General features: G+C 40.9%; 1 protein-coding gene across 1 annotated transcript in view; it reads right to left on the bottom strand.

Annotated features, from left to right (window-relative positions):
• The window catches only part of ADCYAP1R1 (ADCYAP receptor type I), a 343,361-nt gene extending 323,132 nt beyond the window's left edge, over nucleotides 1-20,229 (bottom strand). Inside the window, exon 1 of the mRNA XM_083825483.1 lies at nucleotides 20,207-20,229. The gene's annotated coding sequence lies outside the window, so the exon portion shown is untranslated. The remainder of the gene's footprint in view (nucleotides 1-20,206) is intronic.
• Nucleotides 20,230-21,965: the final 1,736 nt, after the last annotated feature.

The raw sequence follows: 21,965 nt of genomic DNA, 5'->3' as shown, positions 1-21,965 counted from the left end.
ACAAATCCATTATTTGATTTTTTTTATTGTTTGAAATTTGAAAGAAGAAAGCGATTACTCTTCAGTGAGCTTGCACTCTCCTTCCAAATGGCTTAGTCAATGTCGGTAGTCCTACAAGACTGTAACATTTAGCCAATCTAGTTGCTGTGACCTACAGGCCTGTGGGACACAACACACCCTGATCCCATCTGCAGAGAGTTCTATTACTGACAGATAGAAGAATAGAAAGATCAAAGATACTGTCTCATTGCACCTTCCAAACTCTTCCTTGTTGTGGGGCATTGCTGTACACTGATGGGAAATGGCTCTGACTTTAGTGGAATTACTTCAGCAGTGGTTTGAGCAAGGAATACTGAAATCTAAAATTGTTCAGGCAATCATTTCAGAAGAAAACATAAACCCACATCAGATTGTTAAAGATTTAGAAATCAACAATATCAACACACACACACACAAACAACCCACAGCTAAGGTTGTAGTTCTCCACCTTTATTCACCAGTATGCGTTAACTGAATATTTGCAATTCTATATGTTTAGTTAAATGAAATAAAGAATTTCAACTTCCATGGGAGATTTTGCTCCTTAATTTCTATGTGTGCATGACAAGACTTTTGAACTTCAGGTCTGGAACTCAAGAACATGCTTAAATATGGTTTGATAATGCTTTGCTTAATGCAGTAGGGATTTTGCTGTGATATACGAATATCAGTATAATCTGAAAAGTTAAGTGATAATAGAAAAAGAAGGCCTTTTTTTTTTTTTTCTTTTTTAAGTTTTTCCTATCTGTTCCCCAAGATCCCTGGAACACATGTCTAGGGAGGTTCCACCTAAACACTGGGATGCACTTCTTTGCCAGTGATGGAGCCCAGAGAGGTTGTAGAGTCTCCATTCTTGGACATCTTTGAAAGCTGCCTGGGCATGGTCCTGTGCAGCCTGCTCTATGTGTCCTTGCTTGAGCAAGGGGGTTGGACCTGATGACCTCCAGATATCCCTTCCTACCTCAACCGTTCTGTGTTTCTGTGATTCTGAGACCTGCGATCTCAGTTGTGTGGTTCATAAGGAAGCTGATGTTTATAAGATAAATTTGTAATTATTTTCTGGATTCATGATTGAATCCAAATTGTGACTTCTAGAATTTCACCATGAAGTGGGTACTGCCCGCAGAGGCAGTTGGATGGGGCGGGGTGAGTAGATCAAAGCCAGGCTTTAAGTATTCTAAGGACTAGTGTTTTTCCTTTTTTTCCCTTGACCTTTGAAAAAATGCAGTGAAGAGTTATTTGCAGTAGTCTACAATTCTGCTGTTCCTTTTAGCCCAGTAAATAGCAGTGGTACAGTGGAAAAATCATAATATGCCTTTTAGCCTTTCAGATTCTCCAACAACAACAACAACAAAATCCAGAAGTCTATATGTAATTTAAAAAGTTCTCACTTTAATATATTTTGCTGGTACAATCAAAAAAAACAACCACAGTGCAGTCAAGGCATGTACATACATCAGATGTTGGATGGGACCCAGGGGACTAACAGCTCCAGACCAGCTGAATTACCAATATGCATTCCAAACCTCCAGGAGGAGTACTGGGACCCCTGAAAGGAGCGTCTGTGGAAAATACCAATCTTGGGTGCATGTTATCTATTAAATAGGCCTCCTGTTAGGCAGAGAGGAAGTCAAATGAAAAAAAATGAAAGGAAATAACAAAAATTCAACATCTATGTATAGAATTTAAAATACCCATTCCTATGGAAGATATCTGAAGGGATGATGTTTGTGAGAAAAGCACAGCACTGCCAGAGATTGCACTCAGCTGCGGTCACAGCTATTAGTTGTTCTATTTTCAGAAGCAACAAATACAGTTATGCTTAAAATTTTTATATAATATACTTGAGTTCTGTCCTAACTCTTTTCCTATCACCTCTTATAGAGGCAGATGGGAAGGGTATGTTAACTTGTACAAGAAAAGAAGCAAATTAGTTTTCATGCATCACAGAGAGCTTGAAAAAAGACATGGGTATCTTGAAAATAAAAATATGTGCATACTGGACTAATGGAGAAAGGCCTTGAAGTATAAGTGCCCTTAGAGGAAAGAGAGAACCAGACGCACAAAGTTGAAAGTAATGTGAAGGTATTTTTTGTTTGTTTGTTTGTTTTTGCTTTTGTTTAAATGTTTATATTAAATTATTTTAATATATATTAAGTATATATTATTACATTTTTAAATTTAAAAATCCAGCTGGTGACTGGCCACCAGTGGTGTTCCCCAGGGTTCAGTGTCGGGACCCATTCTGTTTAATATCTTGATTGATGATTTGGATGAGGCAATTGAGTGCACCCTCAGTAAGTCTGCAGACAATGCCAAGCTGGGGGGAAGTGTTGATCTGCCGGAGGGTAGGAAGGCCCTGCAGAGGGACCTGGACAGGATGGGTCAATGGGGAGAGGCCAATGGGATGAGGTTCAACATGGCTAGATATCAGGTCCTGCACTTTGGCCACAACAATCCCATGCAGTGCTACAGGCTTGGGGAAGAGTGGCTGGAAAGCTGTGCAGAGGAAAAGGATCTGGGGGTGCTGACTGATGCTCGCCTGAACATGAGCCGGCAGTGTGCTCAGGTGGCCAAGAAGCCAACGGCATCCTAGCTGGTATCAGGAATGGTGTAGCCAGCAGGACCAGGGAGGTGATCGTCCCCCTGTACTCTGCTCTGGTGAGGCTGCACCTCAAGTACTGTGTTCAGCTTTGCGCCCCTCATTACAAGAAGGACACTGAGGCCCTGGAGCATGTCCAGAGAAGGGCTATGAAGCTGGTGAAGGGCCTGGAACACAAATCCTATGAGGAGAGGCTGAAGGAACTGGGGCTGTTTAGTCTGGAGAAGAGGAGGCTCAGGGGAGATTATATTGCTCTCTACAACTACCTGAAAGGAAGGTGTGGGGAGCTGGGGGTCGACCTCTTCTTGCAGATAACTAGTGATAGGACAATAGGGAATGGCCTTGTATTGGGTTTATGTGGAAAGGTTTTGGTAGCAGTGGGCTTCAGGGGGTGACCTCTGTGAGAAGAATCCAGAAGCTGCCCCATGTCAGATAAGAGACAGTTTTAGCCAGCTCCAAAAGGGACCCACCACTGCCCAAAGCCAAGCCAGTAAGTGATATTGTTTGCACCTCTGTGAGAGCAGATTTTAGAAAGGGGGGAAAAATGCTACATAACAGCAGCTGGGAGAGCAAGGAGTGAGAAGCAGCCCTGTATCCCTCAAGATGAGGGCAGCAGGAGGGCAGGAGGTGCTCCAGGCACACAGCAGCAGTTCCCCTGCGGCCCGTGGAGAGGCCCCTGGTGGAGCAGGCTGTCCCCCTGCAGCCCACGGGTCCCACACGGAGCAGATCTCCACGCTGCAGCCCGTGGAGGAGCCCCCGGTGGAGCAGGTGGATGTGGCCTGGAGGAGGCTGCGGCCCACGGAGAGCCCCCGCAGGAGCAGGCCCCGGGCCGGAGCTGCAGCCCGTGGAGAGGAGCCCCCGCAGGAGCAGGGGGTCTGGGGGGAGCTGCCGCCCGTGGGGGACCCGTGCTGGAGCAGTTTGCTCCTGGGGGACGGACCCCGTGGTACGGAGCCTTGTGGGAGCAGGTCTTGAAGAGCTGCTGCCTGTGGGCAGCCCCCGCAGGCTCAGTTCGGGAAGGACGGCATCCCGTGGGAGGGACCCCGCGTGGAGCAGGGGCAGAGAGGGACCATGAGGGAGCAGTGAAGACGAAGCGTCAGGGACTGACTGCAGCCCCATTCCCCGTTCCCCTGTGCTGCTCGGAGGGGTGGGACGTAGAAGAGGTTAGATGGGGGGAAGGTGTTTTTAATTGTTCTTTGTAGTTATTCACTATTGTAGCTTGTTAGTAATAGGTAATAAATTTTATTAATCTCCCCATGCTGAGTCTGTTTTGGCTGTGATGATAATTGTTGAGTGATCTCCCTGTCCTGTTTCAAGCCTTGAGCCCATTTGATCGTATTTTCTCCTTCTTTCACTTTGAGGAGAGGGAGTGAGAGAGCGACTGTGGTGGAGTTCAGCTGCCCAGCTGGGTATAAACACCACAGGCCTCACGTTGTGCCAGGGGAGGTTCAGGTCGAGAATTAAGAGAAATTTATTCTCAGAAAAAGCGTGGTCAAGCATTGGAACAGCTTGCCCAGGGAGGTAGTAGAGTCACCATCCCAGGGGGTGTTGAAGGAAAGGTCGGATGTGGTATGTAGGGACATGAATTAATGGGCAATATTGGCGGTAGGGGAATGGTTGGTCCAGATGATCTTTGAGTGTTTTCCAGCCTTAATGATTCTATGATACTATGAAGATTGGGTATAGCTTGGATAGTTAGTGGTGGGACAAAAATTCTTAATGAGGTCCTGCACATTTATACCATCTTCTAAATAAATACAGTCACTTCCCCTAACTTTAGGCATCTGTGACATACTCTGGATTGTCTTCAGAGAAAATGAGAAGAAATGAGTACCTTGCAATCAAAATGCACAAGGATCATTATGAGGATTGCTTAAAGCTATGAGAAGTCATTAGCCATAGGAAAGGTAGTGAAGCTCTTTCAGCCCATAGCAAAGAAATAAAATCCTCACTTCACAGCCTCAGCTTCAATACTTTTCTTCTTAACCTCTTCCTGTGATTCTGGATTTTTCTTTCCATGGCAAAAGGAAATTAAAGGATCTCAAGTCTGCCCTAAAGCAGCTCTTGAAAGTACAGCCACTCTTTGATTCAGAAGCCCTTTTTCCAGGAACCTGGGCACCATGCTCCTATAATTTCTTTATGCCTGGGGCTAATACACTCATGCTTAATTTCACAGGAAGATGCTTTAAATTCCTCTCTTCTGTTCATTTAAACAGTATGCAGTTTCCCATCCCCTCTCTATTTGGAGATTGGTAGCAATTTTTCCAGCTTCTTTTCAGTGGTACAGACCTCTTCTTTCTTGATTCCCAGCCTGAAATGGTTGATATCCCTACTGACAAAAGTGACTACTGATTAAGAATAAAGATTATTTTTTTTTCAACATAACAGTACTCCCAAAACTGAAATATTTAATCAGGAAAATATATTTTAGTGTTTCTCTAAAACTGTGTGGATCCTTTTGTATTACTGTAAACAGAAGTATTTAACTTCTTAATATTCTTTTTTCTCTAAAGTCAAAAAAAAAAAAAGTCACCTTAGGCCATTTTTCATAAGAAACCTGTACTTTCAGATATTTTCCATAAACTGTACACCACCATATTTTTAAACTTTTATTTCCCAAGGTGAAGGCTAAATCCTGAGCTGGTAAGGCTTTTTTTTTTTTTTTTTTTTTTAGTAGTTATTCACATAGTTCTCAGCTACACAAGGCTTGATTTACCTTTTGTTTGTTGATCTAGAGGTTTAAATACAGGGCAAGTGAACTACTGGAAGTACACAATGTCATAGTCAGTTAAATGAAAATATGTCCATTGTTTTGAGGATTTTTATGTTGGTTTGAAGCCTATTGAAATAAACCAAAGAGTTTCAAGCTATGGATTAGTTTTGCTTCAGGAGAAAACTATACAAAGCCTTTATAAATAGGCTATTGGTTTTTCCTTTACAAGCTAGCTAACACACATAAAAGGCTGCATTTGTTGTCATCTAATTACAGCACATCAGGGAGAATGTAGCATTTTTGAGAACCACTCCATAATTCTGGTCATGTCTCATAAAAGACAGAAATAATCCCTTCAAATACGTGAAAAAAAAATGACAATGTCTGAGAGGCATTCAATGAAAAAAATAAAATTTAAAAAAAGAGGGTAATTGGGATAGATAATTGATCACCTTTGGACAAATGATTAACTATATCTGTAACAAAAAACAGTTTTATTAGAAATGAAAGTTTTTTTATCTCTATTAAAATAAGAAAGTATTTTTTCTTTATCTTTACAAGACAGCTGTATATCTGAAGGCCTCTCTCAGGGTTTCATTTCAGTCTTCCAGCTCTTGGTGAAGACTTCACCTGCTCCTGTTGTCTCAGCAAGTAATAGACTTGGATAAACTTGGAGACACTTCCATGTTGTGCCAGAGCATGAATCAAAATATGATAATAGAATGGAACATGGAAGTTCTCAGGGCACTGGAGTATTGCCATGAACATTGGCTTTGTACATGCTGCCCAGGAGGGAGCTGTGTGGATGGAGAGGAAACAGGATGTGACATGAGATGTGTTGTACCCAACTCTAGAGGACATGTTAAAAGTGACAGAGACCTTCTCCACTTAATTGATCTTTGAATCCAGACTTACATGCTCTTGCAATAAAATCAACACTATCACATTACCTCTGGAAGGAAAACAGAAAAGAAAGCAAAACTTGAGAGTTTTTAATTAGATGTCTTCCCTCTCAATGATATGGGTGAGCTCATCTGAAAGCTGTTTTAATTTCAAGTTTACCCATATTAAATCACTAAGGAAGCTCAATCTGATTTTAACAGTTGTACCAGAGCCTAAGTGAAAACTGAAAACTGCCAGCATACTCCTGTGTTGTTGTTTGTTTCTAATGGATAGTAAAGAAGTACCATCTGCTTTCTACTATTTTCAGGCATTGCTCAAGAGTGAAAAAGCTTTGTCAGCACACAGATCTTGAAGCATAAAGGAAGACATTGGTGGAGCTATGCCAAGATAGTCTGCCTTCTGAAAATCAGGGTCTTTTGCATCAACAAGTTGAGCACATGGAGACATAAAATTGTCTGTCATGGTATTGGACCTCCTTCAGAACACATTCACCTTGGCCACTAACTGCTGTCTGTGATATACCAGGAAAAAGCACATCATTCTTAGGAAGAGAGGGGTTGTCATAATATTATTATGCAATATATAATAGCTGGAAGGACTTTTTTTTAGTATATTCTGTGTATATCAGTTATGTGTATACTAGCGTTAATCATAGAACCATAGAATCATTTAGGTTGGAAAAGACCTTTAAGATGAAGTCCAACTGTTAACCTAGCACTGCCAAGTGTACCGCTAAATGATGTCCCTAAGCATCATGTCTGTAAGTCTTTTAAATATCTCCAAGAATGGTGACTCAACTATTTCCCTGGTCAGCTTGTTCCAGTGCTTCATAACTCTTTCAGCGAAGAAATTTTTCCTAATATCTAACCTAAACCGACTTTGGCACAACTTGAGGCCATTTTCTCTTATCTTATCACTTGGTGTCTGGGAGAAGAGACCAACCTCCACCCCACTACAGCCCCGCTGGAGGTAGTTGCAGAGAGAGTGATAAGGTCTCCCCCGAGTCTCTCCTGGGCTAAATAACCCCAGTTCTTTCTGCCACTTCTCAGAAGATTTGCTCCATAGACCTTTCACCATCTTCACTGCCCTTCACTGGACATGCTCCAATACCTCTTAATTTGCTAACGCAGTTGTAGTTTTACTATTTGTTCTCTGTAGTTGTCCTGTGGTGCTTTTACTCAGCTGGGCAGCTAGGCTCCACTACAACCGCTTTCTCTCTCCCCCTCCTAAAAGGGAAAGGGGCAGAAAATATGATCAAAAGGGCTTAAGGGTTGAAATAAGGACAGGGAGATCACTCAACAATGGTCTGCAGGGGGACAGCCTGCTCCACCAGGAGCCTCACACAGGCTGCCAGAGAATTTCTGCTCTGTGCCTGGAGCACCTCCTGCCCTCCTGCTGCACTCACCTTGGGGGCTGCAGGGCTGTTTCTCACTTCTCACTCTCCCAGCTGCTGTTGTGCAGCAGTTTTTTTTTGTTTGTGGGTTTTTGTTTTTTTTTCCCCTTTCTTAAATATGCTCTGACAGATGCACAAACAACATCACTTTTTGGCTCAGCGGTGGATCCCTTTTGGAATCAGCTGAAACTGGCCTTTATCTAACATGGGACAGCTTCTGGATTCTTCTCACAGGGGTCACACCTGCAGCCCCTGCTCCCAAAACCTTGCCACATAAACACAATACATGTCCTTACTTTGACATTTTTCATACGACTGATTTCCATTTAAAACAAAATGTTTTTCATGTTAATATCCCAAGTCCACTACTTTTGTGTCTGGTACCATTCATTGTCATTCCACTATTTAGTAACCCTTCTTCAAGGTGTTCAAGCCATCTAAGACAACTCTTCAATTTTGCATAATATTGAGCATGCCTCTGAATAATGTCTTTTTATTAATTGTCCTTAGTGCACAGCTACTTTGATTGGCAAAACGTTTAGTGGAAATTTTGACTACCGATTGTTTCACGGCTGATCCATTAGTAACACAACTCCTCTTGCTCATTCTCCTTTTAGAATAACCACTTTCAATCATCCTTTAAATTTATTCATCAACTACATGTAATTCACCTAAACAGTAGCTGTTCCTGAGCTGTCTTGATGAGACTCTGCCTGTGTTATTTTTCCTAGTAAAGGTTATCCACGAGGTTTTTTTCTCCACTCCAGTAGGGATGCTTTTGAGCTACATAGTGTTTCTTTGACATTAGAAGTTTTCTGCTCTAAGGATCTGTTCTGATGGTGGAATTAATGATTCCTTTTCACAGTAGTCCCTCTACAAACAACATGAATGCGTATGTGCTACCCCACAGACACTTTTTTTTTTTCTCTCTTGTAAATCCAATTTTCTGTTCACTTTCAATGTTTCTACTCTATCATCCTTATTCAACCATAGGCTCCAGATCATTGCTTGCTCCCTCATATTATACATTGTCTGACTATGTTCACGTGTAATTTTGTAGAAGATGTCATGGTAAAAAGGGAGTCAACAAAATTAGGGAGACATAGATTCTAGGATTAATGGCAAATAGGATTAATGGTATTTCTATGATTTAGAGGTATAGTTCTTGTTCTCAAAAAGGATTGCAGAGATACCTGTGGAAATCAAGATGGCAACAGGTGTCTTCCTGGGAATTTCAAAAACACTTAAATTTCACAAAATCACATAATGGCTGAGGTTGGAAGGGACCTCTGAAGATCTTCTAGTCCAACTCCCCTGCCGAGCAGGATCACCTAGAGAACATTGTGCAGAATGGCATCCAGGTGGGTTTTGAATATCTCAAGAGAGGGAGATTCCACAACTTCTCTGGGCAACCTGTTCCAGTGCTCTGTCACCCTTGCAGTAAAGAAATGCCCTCTCATATTCAGGTGAAACTTTCCGTGCTTCAGTTTTTGCCCATTGCCTCTTGTTCTGTCGCTGGGCACAACTGAAAAGAGTCTGGTTCCATCCTCTTGACAGCCTCCCTTCAGATATTTATATGCATTAAATACTTAAATTATTTTCCTGAAGTACATGTTAGTTTTGTTTGACAAGTGCTTTGGAGCTCAGGGTGGGTGGAATGGATGCTTTATGAACTCTTCTCTTATAAGGTCAGGATTTGACTTATCTAACTTCAATCATCTAAAAGTTAGTCATGTAGTCTAAGGTAGTCATCAAACTTCTTCATAATCAGTGGAAAGACACAGGCTTCATTAAAAGATGACTCATTGCCCTTTAGACAGTTATTCTACTATGGACTGACACTGAAAAAAAAATAAAAATCTCTATCTCCCTTGGACCTTACAGGGAACTAACATGACTGGCCTAATTTTCAACGGATAAAATCAGGTGGGATAAATCCTATTTTTCTTGCCAGTTCCATATTTGCTTTTGGTAATGGGGCACTGATCTTAGAGACCAGCTTATTTCTTCCAGCCCTTATTGTCTAACTTGGCTGTTTTAGAAAACCCTACAAGTTTGTCATTAAGCACAAACTATGTTTAGAAATCTTGTCTCTGAATAATGCTAAGATGTCCTGATGAAGGCCATGTGTAAAGTGGGAAACATCATGAGTTCACCTTCCTTGATTTTCACATATGAAAATTTTCTTCAGGAAGATGCAACTTCGATATTATTGTCCATATGCTGATGTCAGCTGATGCAATTTGTTACTGCTAATGTACAAAGACAGTAGTTTTGTCACTAAGTGAAAATATATTTTTATTGTGAAACCACAGTATCGCCTAAGGCCTAGTCATGCTAAATTAATGACATAATGGAAGAAGTGCAGTGAAGTGCAGAGGGACAAACAAATAAAGTGGATGTTGTTGTGTGAGTTTACTATAGACCACCCAGACACAATGATGACACTGATGAATTTTTCTTTAAGGAACTAAGAGGTACCTCTAGAGCAGCTGCCCTTATCCTCATGGGTGACTTCAACTTGCCAGACATTAACTGAGAATACCACAGGTATTGTACAGGTACTAAAGGAACCAACTAGGAAAGGTGCTTTCCTACATTTGTTGTTTGTAAACAAATAGGGTTTTGTAGGTGTAATGGTGATTAGTGGCTGTCTTGGCTATAGTGACCATGAAGTAGTTGAGCTTAAAATCTTTGGTGATAGGAGGAAAACTGTCACCAAAACTTCAATGCTGGATATCAGGAGAGCAGAATTCAGGTTGCTAAGGGAACTATTTAGTAAGGTCCCCAAGGAAACTGCTTCTGATGACGTTGGGGTCCATCATTTCTGGTCAGTTTTTAAGTACCACCTCTCAAGAGCACAGAAACACACAACTCCATGATGTCAGAAGTCAAACAGACTGGGCAGAAAATTGGCTTGTCTGAGCAGGGATCTTCTAGAGCTTAGATGGAAAGTCTATGGCCACCATTGGAAGTAAGATCAGGAGACATGAGAGGACTACAAAGATGCTGTTCACCATTGTGGGGAGATAATTCACGCAGCCAAAGCTCAATTAGAGTTGAAGCTGGAGAGTGGGGGGGGGGGGGGAACAAAAAGGTTTTGTTTTGTTTTGTTTTGTTTTAAATATATTATTAGAAAAAGGAGGACCAGAGAAAACATTGGTCTGTTACTTGATGAGGATGGTCAGCTCACAAATAGTGATGCAGACAGAGCAGAGACATTTATGCTTTATTTACTCTGTCTTCAACACTTATGATGGGCTCTGGGACCTAGTGATTGTCCAGCTCTGCTCTGCACTGGTGCGGCCTCACCTCGAGTACTGTGTGCAGTTTTGGGCGCCACAATATAAGAAGGACTTAAAACGATTAGATAGCCCAAAGCAGGGCTACAAAGATGGTAAAGGGTCTGGAGGACAAGATGTATGAGGAGTGGCTGAAATCACTTGGTTTGTTCAGCCTGGAGAAGAGATTGAGGGGAGGCCTCATGGCGGCCTGCAGCTCCCTCACGAGGGGAGCGGAGGGGCAGGCGCTGAGCTCTGCTCTCTGGGGACAGCGACAGGACCGGAGAGAACGGCATGGAGCTGGGACAGGGGAGGGTCAGGCTGGGTGTTAGGGAAAGGTTCTGCACCGAGTGGTCATGGCACCGAGCCTGATGGAGTGCCAGGATGTTTGGACAATGTTTTCAGACATAGGGTTTGATTTTGGGGTTGTCCTGAGTGGAGCCTGGAGTTGGATTCAATAATCCTTGTGGGTCTCTTTCAATTCAGGATGTTCTGCGATTCTCTGATTCTATGATACATTCACTGATTTCACACTGTGCTCACATAAGGGCCCATCACAGGAGTAGGAGTTTAGCTATTGATTTTATGGTCCAGTAGCTACTGGATGATTGTTCTGTTTTTCTGGTGAGACTACTTTGACAACTAGTCATCCTTTTAGCGTAAAGATATCTTGACAGGTGGACAATATATAAAGAAATAGAGGAGGTAGGGAAATATATATATATATATATTATTTTTTTTTCCAATGTACATCATCAGCAAAGCTCAGAAATTTCTTTAGACTATCAGGAAAGAAATCTTACAAAGGGCTGATGACAGATAATCTCTGTTCAGTCACTGGAAAATAAAAGTAAGGATATATTTTTACATTGTTTTATGGAAAACAAAACAAAACAAAAATCCCTCTCTATATATAATTGATCTGGAGAGTTTTACTTCAATTTCTAAGCCACCTGTTTATCCCCCACCATTTTAATAACAATATCAGTACTGCTATGATGGGCAACTAGAAGGCAAAAAGGAGTCATGCCATTACCAACGTAACACAAAAAGCCTGTAGTGGATTAGATAAATAATCAAGATCCTCTGACTTCTAGGCTACTATCATTTTCAAAATGCCAGCCAATTTCCATCAGAGAAATAAAAATAAGTTTTTAATAAGTTTTTAATATCACAGGTGTTGAGTTGTGAGGAACTGCTTCTGAGCTGAGGGTCTGTAAATGAACAGTCATTTTAGAGAGCAGGCACAACCAATCTAATCAGTCATAAGCTGTGTGCCACGTTTTCACTAGCTTTGTTCAAATGCAGGAACATTTTTTGCCGACAGCTTTATGTAACTGACAGTTTCTCTGTCAGCAATATGCTGCTTTGTGCATGCGACTTGGCAAACGGATAGCCCCTTTTACCACAAACTGGGGGTGAGATGATATAAATTCTGTATAAAGATGTTTTCTGTTAAAGTGAACTCCGGTGAGTGTGAGTATTCTTTCTAGTAAATATTTTAGAATGCTTTTTTCCTGCCCAGTCTGTTTAAACCCTGCACTCTCTCTGTCCATGGATAAAATATTGTAAAACAGCCTACTGTGTCTGTGCTTTAACAGGCTGCAGAAGAAAGACAATGTTATGATTCTGTTCCTTGTTTTGACACTCTGTTTTGGATTTGAAGGCAGGAATTCTGCCAGAGGAGAAGTATCTGACCAGGGGACGCTAACAAGTTGTACGGTTTTGTAGGGATGCTTCCACAAGGTGCTTCTCAGGCCTTCAAATGAGAACCAGTGAGGCCGCAGAAGGTGTGATGTTGCCAAGGGAAGAGAACAGACTGGGGAATTTGTTGTAACACGGGTCTCTTCAGCTTTGGGGAACAACCCCAGAAAAAAAGTATCATGGAAGCCATTTAAGCAAATTGTATTTTTTATCATGGAAGTCATTTAAGCAAATTGTATTTTATTTTTGAGATCTGCACTGTTCTTGCTCTTGCTGTAAGAAAAAAAAAAAAAAGAAAAAAAGAAAAAAAGAGGGAGATCAGAGAGAGGGGAAATTGGTTAATGTGAGTGGATTCTCATATGAATGGTTTCAAAGTGACAGGCAGGTCATTCTCTGCAAAGTGAAATGAATGTAGATACAGAAACAAACATCTACTTCTCACAAGTGTGATGACCCAAGAGTGTATGAGACAAGTACATTTATTGCACTTGAGTACTTTATTGCACTGAAATGGTATCTGTCTGATGTCTTTGCCATTATTTATTTAAGTCCCAAACAAGGACATTTATCAGTTTATTAATCAGGCATACATAGAGGTGGAAGTATCATTTAGTCCATCTCCAAGTTACAAATGAGATCAAATACCTTGATATTATTCTTGACAGATGCATGTTTGTCACATTCTTAAAAATTTCCATTAATAGGCATTCCTCAACTGTTCTAGTTAGCTATTCCAAATGTGAAAGATCAGGCTCATTTCACATAACTTTATATATATTTAGCATAGACATTGACAGCTCAGCCAGTCCCTTATGGGTTCTTTTTATAGTCAATGAGAGAAACAGAGATATGGAGGGCATGATTCATCTAACTTTCTTCAGATGTCTGGACTGGGATAAGATTAATCATATTCTTTCTGCATATTCCTATTGAATATAAGTTGTTTCTAGATGACCAGCTAAAACAGAGACATTCATATCTTTTAGTTGACTCCCACCTTCATCATCCACATTGCTAAACATCTTTTCTCAGTATCTATTCTACGTCTCCCAAAGCTGGACGCTCTAATCCAAAGAAACTCAAGGTATTGGTGGGTTAACAGTTACCTGAAATGTATCCAAAAAGAGTTTTGATTGATTGATTGATTGATTTTACAGTCACAGCACCATGCTGTGAATTCCTATGTGGGCTGGTGTTCACTGTTACCTCCTCCTGTGTATTACCTCTTATTAAACTGTTACTTGTCATTCTAATTGTACGTTACATTTTATTTAAAAGTTATTCTTCTAATTTCTTTCTTTTTCTTTTTTTTTTCTTTTCCATAACGATTGTTGCATTATGCTTTAATTCTATTTGACACGTTAGTAATTATAATTTTAATTAGATCCAGACAAATTTATCTTTTTAATCCAACTACCGTGTATTCATATGCACCTATTTAAATACACACAAATTCATGTAAGCAAAAAGATTCAGAAGCACAGATCTATTTTATTTATAAGCATACATAAAATATATACTTATGTATAAGTATACATAAAATAAATCTGTGTATATGTAAAGAGATGTAGGCTGAGTAACTAAATTGTAAATTTATTTCTATTTCTTTATTTTTTTGGGTTTTTTTTGTGTGGTTTTTTTTTTTCAATATAAAGCTTGAAAATTAAGCTGGAATAAGAGACTTCAAATACAATGAGTTATGCTTAGCAACACATAAATGTAAATAGTACTGAAAGCATCGTCTCCTTACACCATTGACTTAGAGTGTACCTTTAGTTTTGATTCAAATGTCTGTTCATTTTGAAAATGAAAAATGAGTAGGAAAACATTTTCACTGACGTAGGGACATTCATTTCTTAGAACCCACTGCTACAAAAGCACTGAGTGTTTTTGTCAAAATTATGAAAAATTGTATTCCATTTTCCCTGGGAGATACATATCTTAGACTGCCCAATTTCTCTTTATGCCCTGCAACATTTATTACTATAGTAACAACATACAGCTCTCTAATTTGCTTGATTGCAGTCTGAGAATCAGAGGAAAAAGCAGATTGGTGAAATTTCCAGTAAGATATGAATCTTTATACTTAAAAAATTGTCCAGGAAGGAACATTCTGTTCTCTGTTGTTGATACACAAAAATGATATCATTTAATTTTTTGTCCTCAGCAAGACCTGATGGAAGAAAAAACAAAATAATTCTGCTTTCTTTTACCTTTTATTCATTTAAGTTCTGCCACTCTGAGTATGAAACTTCCCAAGAAACTTGATACATTAATATTTCCTGATATATCAGATTTTCAAAACAACCAGTCCTTTCCTAGCACCCATCTCTTCAATACAATGTTCTTTATTTTGTTCTGTTTTGTTTGAATTTATGTTATTTTTGTTGCAACATCTGCAGCTCCAAAATTCAAGGTGCAATTTAAAATTGTTTTCTCTTCAAACTCCACATGTAAGGCCTCGGATTTTTTCTTTTTATTATTAGGCAATGATCTGGGGCTAACTGAAGTGGATTTATCAAGTTTTTGCTGCATCCTTTGCTCTGCTGCTAACCTTGAATATAACAAATGTCATTTGTATATTCATTCTCCAGTGCTTTCAAAATGTTTGAAAGATCAGGCTTGTGCCAGCTAATTTGAACAGCCTAAATAGAATAATAGAAACATTTAGGTTGGAATATGCGTTCAAGATCATCAAAGGATCTGGATAGGCTGGATCAACGGGCTGAATCCAATCGTATGACATTCAACAAGGGTAAGTGCCGGGTCTTGCACTTGGATCGTAACAACCTGATGGAGCAATGGGGACGGGTGGCTGGCAAGCTGCCCAGCAGAAAGGAGCTGGGAGTGCTGGTTGGCAGCCAGCTGAATATGAGCCAGCAGCGTGCCCAGGTGGCCAAGAAAGCCAATGGCATCCTGACCTGCATCAGAAATAGTGTGTCTAGAAAAACTAGAGAAGCAGTTGGCTATTTGTATGTGGTACTGGTGAGACCACACTTCGAATATTGTGTTCTGTTTTGGTCCCCTCTCTACAAAAAGGATATGTAATTGCTTGAATAGGTGCAGAGAAGAGCAACAAAGCTGTTGAAGAAACTAGAAAACAAGACATGAGGAGAGACTGAGAGAATTGGGTTGTTAAGTCTGGAGAAGAGGAGGCTGCAGGGAGAACTCATCGCTCTCTACAACTACCTCAAAGGAGGTTGCAGTGAAGTGGGTGCCAGCCTCTTTTCTCAGGAGACAGGTGATACGATGTGAGGAAATGATCTGAAGTTGCACCAGGGGAGGTTTAGGTTGAACCTTAGGAAGAATTTATTCCTGGAAAAGGTGGTCTAGAATTGGAAAGGGCTGAGGGAAGTGGTGGAGTCCCCATTCTTGGAGGTATTTAAGAGTTGTGTGGATGTGGTTGTAAGGGACATGTTTTAGTGATGGGACTCAGTATATGAGGTTTATGGGCCCTTAGTGTCACAACATGGCCCTAAATGCCATTAAATAGCACATAAATATTCCCATAGCAGAAGTGTAGACGAAGCATGGGCAGATGCTTGGTTTAACTGCTCAGAGGGATTGACATGGTGGCACAAAACGTTTTGGCAATCTGTGGACCCTATCTCATTTTGTGAAGAGAATGATGCACGAGCTGGTTATCATTAATGCTAGTGGAAATTTCAGATAAAGCAGTCATAACAAAGACAGGCAGGTCATTCTACTAGTTGTGCATGCCAGATTGCAGATGCTACACTTTGTGCCTCTTCAAACTGTCAAGCAAATGTATCTTTTATTATTTCCTGCTTATATCCATGTTTGGGCAAAAGTCACTTTTTACAACTACAAAGATCTTGGTCAAAATACAGCCACTTTCACACTCATTTTAAAGTATAGAGAACATTTTTGCCCCGCTAAAGCTCAAATCTCTCTTTGTGAATCAGTACTATTCAGACTTCTTAAATCAGAAAACCATTTCATAAGTTATTTTTCACTTGAATATAATGTGAGATACTGCTATCCTGGAAATGTAAAGAAGGAAATGAATTATATTTTGCTTGAGAGGAAAGTATTTTTGATAGAAAAAAGAACTCACTTGCCTAGAGGTGTTATTATGTCTGTTAAAACCAAAGCGCTATTCAGTTACCCTTAAAGTAGTATAATATGCACACAGCAAAAATTATAAGCAGAAATTCTGTCATTTCCTCTCTAGTGTAATTCATTTGCAGTATCCATCTCCTCCAAACTCATTATATACTTGATAATAGAACACTCAAAATCAAACACATGATAGTTTTTTTTGCTACAGCTTATTATGGCTTTAAAGACATCAAAAGAGTCAGAAAAGCAGAAATCACACACTTTTTGAGTAAGCTGATTTGAATTCACTGCACCAACACAAGGATCAAAACAACATGTGAAATTGATTTGGCTTTTTTTTTTTTTTTTTAATTTTAGTTTTCCTTTTCATATTTGCAAGCGTGATTTATGTTATGATTTCCATAGTAATGGACACAGTTTGTACTTTAGGATAGGACAGGACAGGACAGGACAGGACAGGATAGGATATGATAGGATACAATAGGATAGTTCCACTGGAAGGAACCTTCAACGATCATCTAGACCAACTGCCTGACCTCTTCAGGGCCAACCAAAAGTTAAAGCATATTAATAAGGGCATTGTCCTAATGGCTTTTGAACACATTCAGGCATGGGGCATCAGCCACCTCTCTAGGAAGCCTGTTCCAATGTTTGACCACCCTCACTGTAAAGAAATCTTTCCTTATATCTAGTCTGAACATCTCCTGGTACTGCTTTGTGCTGTTCTCACTTGTCCTGTCATAAGTTACCAAGGAGAAGAGACCCATACCTCCCTCTACTCTTCCCCTTCTCTGGAATTTGTAAAGAGCACTTTCTGAATGAAACAAGGAGAGAAATAAAGTCTACATGAAACTGCAGAGGTCATATAACTTCATGCTGGGCAATATATAAACTGATGATACTCCATCAAATAAAATGGCGACACCCCGAGACAAACCCCTACAGATGTAAAGGCATCATGTCATGGAGAAAAAGAAAAGAACTGCTAGGGTGTGGGATCCAGAAAATAGACCTCCACAACATTTTCTCCAGTTTTCAGAGAACCTGCTGCCCAGTTAAGGAGGTTACTCAAAAACTGAGTTGTAGTGACCTCCTGAGGTCTAACCTAATTGCTTGGGCGGTGGTTATAGTAAACAAAGCTAGGTACATGCTTATAGACATCACTTTGGCCCACTCTAAAAGTGGTATACAAGATTGTTAAAGTGAAGCAGAATCTGTTACCTGGACAAGCTTGAGAAGTGGGTCCATGCGAACCTGATGAGGTTCAGTAAGTCCAAGTGCAAGGTGCTGCACCTAGGTCGGGGCAATCCCAGACATGAGCACAGACTGGGAGAAGAGCTCATTGGGAGCAGCCCTGGAGAGAAGGACTTGGGGGTTTGGGGGGACAAAAAGCCTGACATGAGCCAGCAGTATGCATTTGCAGCCCAGAAGGCCAACTGCATCCTGGGCTCCATCACCAGAGGAGTGGCCAGCAGGTGGAAGGAGGTGATTGTCCCCCTCTGCCCTTGTGAAGCTTCACTTGGAGTACTGCAACCAGCTCTGGGGCCCCCAGAACAAGAAGGATGTGGAGTTGTTAGAATGGGACCAGAGGAGGGCTACGAAGTTGATCAGAGGGCTGGAGCACCTCTCCTATGAAGAAAGGCTGAGAGAGCTGGGGCTGTTCAGCCCGGAGAAGGGAAAGCTCCAGTGTGACCTTATTGCAGCTTTTCAGTACTTAAAGAAGGCTCATGATGGAGAAGAACGTTTTGCTCAGGCAGAAAATGACAGGACGAGGGGGAATGATTTTAAACTAAAAAAGGGCAGGTTTAGATTAGATTTTAGGAGAAAACTCTTTACTCAGAGGGTGGTAAGGCACTGGCACAGGTTGCTCAGAGAAGTTGTGGATGTCCCATCCCTGCAAGTGCCCAAGACCTGGCTGGATAGGACCCTGGGCAACCTGATCTAGTGGGTGGCATCCTTGCCCATAGCAGGGGGTTTGGAACTAGGGGATCTTTAAAGTCCCTTCCAACCCAAGCTGTTCTGTGATTCTACGATTCTACAACTCTGTGATTTTGAGATTCTATATTTCTATGATTCTATGATTCTGTTGGTGCTCTGTACTGTGCTATAAGTTTATGCTGTACTCTATGCTATACTACAGGACCATTACTATGCATAAGTGCCAGACACTTAAGGAGATAAAGATATGAAATAAAACTGTTTAGCAGGTGGGGAAAAGAAGATCTCTATCTTTTACCAAGTTGTTTTGTTTGTTTGTTTGTTTGTTTTTCAGTAGGCAAATCTATTAGCAAAGGATAAAAGAGCCCTGATTTGCATATGCAAATCCACAACAAAAACATGCAGTTTAAGGTATGGAGGCAGATATCTAATCTTTTAGACTCTACCTTTTTACAGAGAAAAATATAATAACCATTAAAAAAAAAAAAAGTAATTTAATGTCCATAATGTCCATCTCTTCCAGAAGAAAGAGATACTTTCACTGGGATTTCATATGCTTTCTGATTTTAACAGCAAAAAGCTAGAGAGTTTTGTATATGAAGGTATAATCCAAAACTGAGTTAAGTTCATGTAAAGTATTTCTTTCTGATGAATTTTGGAAGATGTTCTTCTAAAAGCTTGGATGTGCATTTCTGTGTTTAAGTACATTAAATCTGCACTGATTAGGTATAGAAGATATTTCACAACTGTGAGCAACTTGGTTTTATGTGGGTAAATCTGTAAAATCCTTAGTTAACTGAATAATCCTGTTGGAGAAAAAAAAAAAAAAAAAAGAATAAATATCCAATAATGTCAATCTTTCGGCTGAGAGGAAAGGAAAAAGATTTTTAGTGTACACAGAGGTACTGTGAATTAAAAATAAACTGTATGGTAGTTATTAGCCCTAGATAGTTGCTTTGGATACCAAGGATCATTATTGTCTCTGTGTAATGTGAGCAATGGAATTAAGATTTCATGAACATAGTCTAATACTCAAGGGAGGCTAATAAATATGCGTAAGTTAGGAGCAGTAGTTTTAATAAGGAAATTAGTAAGATTACTTAGAAGCATTTCATCGTCTTTTAAAACCCAAGTGGTATTCATTTACCCATGAAGTGGTACTATCCGATAAAACCAAAATTATTTAACTCTACACTACTTTGTTGTTTAATGCTGTGAGAATATATTGCTTCTTTAGAGTTTAACTGAAATGGTAACTATTAATAAATGGTAACTATTAATAAATCTGATTTTGCTTGTCTTTCCTTTCCAGGAGATCTTTAAAATACTGTTGTGGTTTAACCCGGCTGGCAGCTAAACACCACACAGCCGTTCGCTCACCCTCCCCCCTCCCTCTCTGGGATGGGGGAGAGAAACGGGAACGGTGAGTTGAGATAAAGACAGTTTATTAAGACAGGAATATAATAATAACAATAATAATAATAGTGATAATGATAATAGTATTAATAATAATAATGTGTAAGAAACAAGTGATGCACAATGCAATTGCTCACCACCCGCTGACCGATGCCCAGCCTATTCCCGAGCAGCCGGCCCCCCCACCCCGGCCAGCCACCCCTATATATTGTTTAGCATGACGTCAGATGGTATGGAATACCCCTTTGGCCAGTTTGGGTCAGCTGTCCTGGGTCTGTCCCCTCCCAGCTCCTGCTGCACCCCCAGCCTGCTCGCTGGCAGGACAGAGCAAGAAGCCGAAAAGTCCTTGGCCTGGTGTAAACACTGCTCTGCAACAATTAAAACATCAGCATGTTATCAGCGCTCTTCACATCCTAATCCAAAACATAGCACCCTACCAGCTACTATGAGGGAAAATTAACTCTGTCCTAACTGGAACCAGGACAGATATCCACCCCTTATTCCATACCATTTATGTCATGCTCAGGTTACACTCTTTCCAATACCTTGTAATTAATCACCATTTTCATCTATGATATATAGCAATCATGGTAGTGATGACATACAGTATTATATAATAATTAACATACTACAATTCAACTCATGGGCTATTCTCACCCAGTATCAAATCCCCTTGAGGTACACACCGGACCTCCCCATTCTTTTGCATTATCCACCAAGTGCATCCAGGTCCCTGAGCAAAAGCAATTCCACGAATGGGTTTGCCTTTTCCTGAGGCAGGAGTAGCCCAGACTGTTTTACCCAGCATGTTTCTTACGTGCACTACAGGAACTTTATCCCCTTCTACAGTGCGTAACAGGTTTGATTGGGCAGGTCCAGCTCGGTTGGCAGATCCCCTAGTATTGACTAACCAGGTGGCCTTTGCCAAATGTGTATCCCAATTTTTGAATGTCCCAGCACCCATTGCTTTCAGTGTAGTCTTCAACAGTCCATTGTATCGTTCAACTTTTCCAGAGGCTGGTGCATGATAGGGGATGTGATACACCCACTCAATACCATGTTCTTTGGCCCAAGTGTCTATAAGGTTGTTTCGGAAATGAGTCCCGTTGTCTGACTCAATTCTCTCTGGGGTGTCATGTCGCCATAAGACTTGCTTTTCAAGGCCCAGGATAGTGTTCCGGGCGGTGGCATGGGGCACAGGATATGTTTCCAGCCATCCGGTGGTTGCTTCCACCATTGTAAGTACGTGGCGCTTGCCGTTGCGGGTTTGAGGGAGTGTGATGTAATCAATCTGCCAGGCCTCTCCATATTTATATTTCAGCCATCGTCCTCCATACCAAAGAGGTTTTGACCGTTTGGCTTGCTTGATTGCAGCACATGTTTCACAATCATGAATAACCTGTGCTATAGTGTCCATGGTCAGGTCCACCCCTCGATCACGAGCCCATCTGTAGGTTGCATCTCTACCTTGATGGCCTGAGGTGTCATGGGCCCATCGGGCTATAAATAATTCACCTTTATGTTGCCAGTCCAGGTCCACCTGAGCCACTTCAATCTTAGCAGCCTGATCCACCTGCTGGTTGTTTTGATGTTCTTCAGTAGCCCGATTCTTGGGCACATGAGCATCTACATGGCGTACCTTTACAACCAGGTTCTCTACCCGGGCAGCAATATCTTGCCACAATGCCGCAGCCCAGATGGGCTTGCCCCTGCGCTGCCAGTTGTTCTGCTTCCATTGCTGTAACCACCCCCACAGGGCATTTGCTACCATCCATGAATCAGTATAGAGATAGAGAACTGGCCACTTTTCTCGTTCAGCAATATCTAAAGCCAGCTGAATGGCTTTCACTTCTGCAAACTGACTCGATTCACCTTCTCCCTCAGCAGCTTCTGCAA

Source organism: Anser anser (assembly GCF_964211835.1).
Source record: "Anser anser genome assembly, chromosome: 2".
Lineage (NCBI taxonomy): Eukaryota > Metazoa > Chordata > Aves > Anseriformes > Anatidae > Anser > Anser anser.
This window is presented reverse-complemented; position numbering and strand designations above follow the sequence as displayed.